We start from the raw sequence: 6,065 nt of genomic DNA, 5'->3' as shown, positions 1-6,065 counted from the left end.
TCGGGATGTGGAGTAAAGCGATGACGTTGAGCGTATGTGAGGCAATGTTGTCCACTGTTGTCCTAATGTTTCACGCCCCTGGAACAGTGACGCTGCGATGTCCTTGTCATCACATGTAAGGTCATTTTTCTGAAGTGGCACAGAACGCACGCGGCACGACGTAGCCTGGATTGAACGTGCGTGTGAAATGTGCCGGTGTGCAATGTGCATTTTACCTTAGAAAACGAGAACGTGGTTGACGACGTCGGCGAGCCTATGTGCCTATGATCCATCCTATACAATGCTAGTATAAACGACGATATCTGAGCCTTTTCTTTCTCTCAAGAATGAGACTGCATCAAGCATTATGCATTCCAACTTTTAGAAAAGATATGTAGGTTTATCACTGTTTATTGTCTTAGCATTACGTCTCTGATACTCGTTGAGGAGCCTTTTAGCCAACAAGTCGACTCCCGTCTCAGACATTGCTGTTACGAATATCTGTTGGTACTGGATTGAACGGGATCGTGCAGGTTAACGAATGATCAAATCATGCACACTTATGACTGATGTATGAACCTGACGTAGAACAATTTCGTGCTTGATACACTTCATGAGAAACTAACTAATAAATATTGAACCTCCTCTCTCTTATTCTCTGAAACAAGATGTTCGTGCCAGAGCACTAAGCCCAAATCGCCCGATGGCTCATCTCATAGTATGCGAGCGTTCTTTTTCACGGTTGGGATGGTCTGGTGGACGGATGGATGGGATGCCGAAGGTATAGAAAAGGTACCAACGCCATAGGCGGCGGAACGGGGAGGGCACCGGGGCACCGTGCCCCCTTTGATTTTGGCATTTTAACATTAGCCTTATGGGCGTTGCATGGAAAGAATGGGACTAAAAGTCGGCAACTGTCCCTCCCCCCCTTAATTAAAGGTGTTCCGCCGCTACTGACAAACGCCAACGCAAACAAATGTCGTTAAAGAAAAAAAGCACACTCACCGTACCTAACTAGGGTGATTTGTCTCTTGGTACCTAAATTACCAGTATAGCGCCTTTTGGGGCGACTAACGGAGCGAGCGAGAGGGTGAGCCTTGCACGTGCGAAATTTCGAGGGGGTACCTCCAACTGACTTGTGCACGGCACCCTACTGACCGGTTTCTAGCGATGTGCCAAATTTGAGCACAATCGGCCCAGCCGTTCTCGAGATCTGGGAGCGGCACCCTGCACGTGCGCACGTGCAAAATGGGTCCCGACTGGCTTTTGCACGGCACCCTACTAACCGGTCCCTAACTGTGTACCAAATTTGAGCGCAATCGGTCCAGCCGTTCTCGAGATCTGGAAACGATCCCTGCACGTGCGCACGTGCAGCAGCACCCCAACTCTGGCACATGGATATGCAGTGCCTAGTGGGTGCCTACCTACATGCCAACTTTCAGCGCAATCGGCCAAGTAGTTACCGAAATATTGCAACAATTGCAAAACTGACACCTCTTCGTTTTGCACGTGGCACGTGCATAAGGGGTCACCCACATGCATCGGGAATAGTCCAATACTTGGTAGAAGGAATGAAGCTACCCTATAAAAATTACCGCGTGTAAATCGGTCAAGTGGTTGCTGAGATATAAGCCTCGCAAAAGCGTCCGCACGGCCGGCCGGCCGGCCGGCCGGCCGCTCATACTCAGAAATTTCCGTTATTCTACGTAAGACTCCGCTCGCTTCGCTCGCTCCGTAATAATTAAACGTTGACTGTTAACCCGCGCCCCGCTGGGGGGGGGCAGAATCTGCCCCCCCCCCCTCCCGTTTTTCGTCAATAACTTCTAAACGCGTTACGCCAGCGACGTCAAACTTTCAGTACCTTATCATACATCAATTTGACACGTTCCCTGAAAATTTGAGCGAAATCCGTCGGAAAATTTTTGAGAAATTGACGTTTTTGTGACGTCATGTTCGCCATTTTCGCCTCAAAAACGGCAAAATTTCAAACGCCGCTAACATCTTCATTTTTAAAGGAATCAAGACGTAACAAAAAAGGTTATACGTGATTCTACTTTGTCTATCAAATGGCTATCTCGGTTTTTTGAAAATTTTGGATTTTGGCCCAAATTTTTTCAAAAAACTGACTTTTTTGGGAAAATTATGATAAAATCCAATATTTTGAGTGTATCGAAAAAACCGGAATATATGTCATAGAAGGAGTCTATGTGCACCTATATACCAATTTTCAGAAGAATCGGTTCAAAAATGTGGGAGTTATTCAAAATTTTATGACGTCACGACAAACAAAAATTTTAAAAAATGATTTTTTTGGAAGTTCTAGACCTCGTACGGAAACAAAAATAGCACCATTCGATTTGCCGTGAAAAACTGCATCAGATAGACACTTTTTTAGGCCTTAACAACCAACTTCAAAATTTGACCTTACTTGACCTGACCTTGACCTGACCTCGACCTGAAATTCATCCAGAGGTGGTCCATATCACTTATTGAGTGTGCCTATTGAATTCTATGAGTAAAATGACCCATGAAACATGTGTCGCACATGCCCTTTTCTATATTTTGTTTTTGGTGACCTGACCTGACCTGGCCTGACCTTGACCTTGACCTTTGAATGACATTGTATGCAACGAATATTGTCTTGGTAGTCTAAGAACACGTTTTGGGCAATCAGTCTCAGTCCATTCTCCGGCAACTACGGTGCAAGGCCGATACTGTAGAAACTTACCGTAAGGTGGGGCCATGGATGAGATAATAATGGCCTTTTTTATCTCACTTTTTTGTGTTATATCATCCATGGTGGGGCTATTTGAGACAGTGGGGCTATTTGAGACAGTACTTAAAATTGTTATTAAATAAAAACCGTTTGAAATTTATGCTTAATTTTTGCTCAGGCGATTTACTGCTCGATTCCACACCTCCCTGAACAAAAATATCACAAAACAATCAAACGATCTTCATTTTACAGCGATTTTAAATACTGTCTCAAATAGCCCCACTGTCTCAAATAGCCCCACTTTACGGTACATTTTGTACCCTTGACCTGACCTTGACCTGACCTCTGACCTACTTAAGCAAAACAAAATGGGCTCTTTAGATCCGCCTTGTTGAGAGCTTTCGATTGCCGTTTTCCCCGTCTTTCTACGACCATCGGTTCGGAAGTTAGACAGGGGGGGCAGAATCTGCCCCCCCCCCCCCCAGCAGGGCGCGTATGGCTGAATAGCCCAGCGGGGCGCGTGTTAAGTTACAAAAATAAGCACACTATAAATCAAGTTAGGCATTTACGGTTTCATTATAAAGTTTTCAAGTCCCTGCCTTCAGTAATCAGTACATCAGATTGTTCAGGACGTTAATGGCCCTTTCACACGTAGCAACTTTTCCGGTCGCCGGCGACGGCAACTGTCGCCGGCGATCGCCAGCGACCGGGGTCAGTCGCCGGCGATCGCCAGCGACCGGGGTCAGTCGCCGGCAACTCCGCAGTTGTCGATATCAGCTGACCAGTCGCCGGGGTGTGACGTAGCAGTCGTGTCAGCCAATCATTGAAGAGTTGTCGGCGTTGCCGAGAAAGTTCAATTTTTCCAACATTTTGAAGTCGCCGGCGACTGTTCTAGCCAGCCGCCGCTCAACTGTCACGTGACCCGCTTGACCTTGAGTTGGCACCAGATATTGCGCTGCTGATACATGCAGCGGCGCAGCTTATTTTACTGCATTATTCAAGGTACTAAATACTTGGACATGTTTTGCAGGATGATAACTACCGTCTAGGTAATATTGGAATAATATTTATTAGATCTATTATTGAAACAATACATAATATCAATGAAAATACAATCAAACTGCGATTCTTCTACATTGGAATTCAATGCACTCAAGCATAAAACTGAAAAGTGATGTGTACTTGCAGTTCCTCCATTTTTCCTAACGCATCAGCCAAGACTACGAGTGCTGCAGATTTTGCTCACCTGGCTTGTTTATTCAACTACAACCCTGTTCTCAATAAATGAATAACTTCGCTGTAACGACATTAGCATTGAAGGAATGGTTGGTGGTAAGCATGGGACAATCACAGTGATTTGTGGTCACACATTTGAACCGTGCTTTGTATGTGAAAAACAGAAAAAGGCATTCTAGAAATGTAGCAGAAATTCAAATGCCAGAAACGGACCTGAGGAACGGCGAAGCCTACCACCCACATAAAACACAGGCTTTCATTATGGTAAAAAACAGATGCTGTATTATCTAAAGTGCTGGATTGGGGAACACAAGTGTACCCCCCCCCCCCCCTTATAACAAAATGCATTTTTCCACACAGTGGATATCACTAAACATGGCGAGGTGACAGTATATGACACCATACGCGCCGCGACCACATAAAAATGCAGCACGCGCGGACACGGGGCAAGGACGGTGGCACAATATGCCGATACCCAAGAAGACACAAGCCTAGGTCAAAGGTGACAATACTGTGACAGAAATCTTAAAATCAGCCTGGACACAGCTCACTCTTCATGACCGTTTTTATCGAAAATAGACCAACAAAACACCAAGGCTCCTTCGTCCAAAACTCAAAACTCGACATGCCGCTCCAAAGGCCTTGCGAAACAGCGCACACCAACAACGCATAATAGCCAGCAACGCACACGACAGGATTTTCGAGGCCCGAGTCGTCAGCCGCCGCCGCCGCCGCCACCTCCCGGCAGCTGATTGCTGAGTGCCTTGCTCCTTGCCCCCGATCGTGGCGACCTCTTTACTCTGGCAGAATCGACCCTACCGAGCGGCGACAGCATTCAGAAGCAAAATGACAAATGAATTCACTGCACTTATGTCAGAAAATCGACTGCACATGCCATGGTCACACGCGGTGCCGTCCACGGGGCCGGCAGAAGCTGCACACTGTCACCGAACACCACCTGCACCTTGGACGCAGTATGTGAGGGCTTGGCGGACGCGCGCCGCCTCGCGTGCGGTATTGGCATCAAGGCCCGGACACGAGGGAGCACACTCGGCGCAATCAGAGCACACCGTCCGGGGCCGTCAGTGTCGATCTCCTGACCTCACAGAAAGTTGTGCAGCACACAGGTGAACGCCGTCAGTGTGGTGACTGGTGCGCAGCACACTGTCCCACGGAAGATCGTCTGTGGGCCGTGGTGCAGATGCTGTCTCTAGGCAGAGTCAACAGTGCAGTGGCAGAAGTTGAACATTCAGCTGCTAGACTCCTTTTCGGGTCAGCAATGCCGTCCAGTTGGCCATCAGGTGGTGTTGCAGAATCATCAGGTACTCTTGATCAAGTACATCAGGTACAGAACCTCTTGACTCATCAGGTAACGCTGTGACTTGTCTGCCAGGCACAGAGGGCGGACATGTCAGAACATACTTCAAATACATTTTTAAAAATCATTTTTAACCAAAAGCTCTGCAAATTAGGAAGCCTGGAATAGGCTATTGCTTAGCATCATAAAAACTACCCAAATACCCAAATCAGGTTAGGCTTGGTTTACCCAAATACCCAAATCAGGTTAGGTTTGGTTTTTACACTTCAGGCTAAAATGAGAACTATCTTAGCATCATTATCCTTGATGTAGCATTGTTGACGCTTTTTGTCTTGTACAATTGGCAATCAGTATTCAGTGACACAGAATTGGAATTTGTGGTTCAGAAACCTAGCATTATTTGAAATAATAGCATTTTAGCAGTGCTCATTCTTTTTGAAAGCAATTGTATTTTTTCATATAATTTTCTAGGTAATTCATTTCCTACTGAATATGGTTATGAGACCATTGTTACTAATTTTGGTATTATTAAGGCAGCTGTAGCATGAGTGGGCATATGCTGTAGAGACTGGAGTGATTAAAGTCACTAGAGGCTTGAGGGTTTTTTTTTTAGACATTATGCAGCAGCCTGCAGGGAGATATGCAGAGGCAAGTCTAGGCACCACCAGAAGGGGGACAAGCAGTCAGCACAACACACAGCGGGCACAAGGGGAGAAGATTGTAAAAACTATTGCCTGGATCCACCTCTGTGGACATCCTCAGGCATGCCTCTGTGGACATCTCCAGGCTGCTGCATGTAAAAAAGTATCAAGCCTC

The sequence above is a fragment of the Amphibalanus amphitrite genome, unplaced genomic scaffold (assembly GCF_019059575.1).
Source record: "Amphibalanus amphitrite isolate SeventyFive unplaced genomic scaffold, NRLGWU_Aamphi_draft 000652F_arrow, whole genome shotgun sequence".
Lineage (NCBI taxonomy): Eukaryota > Metazoa > Arthropoda > Thecostraca > Balanomorpha > Balanidae > Amphibalanus > Amphibalanus amphitrite.
This window is presented reverse-complemented; position numbering follows the sequence as displayed.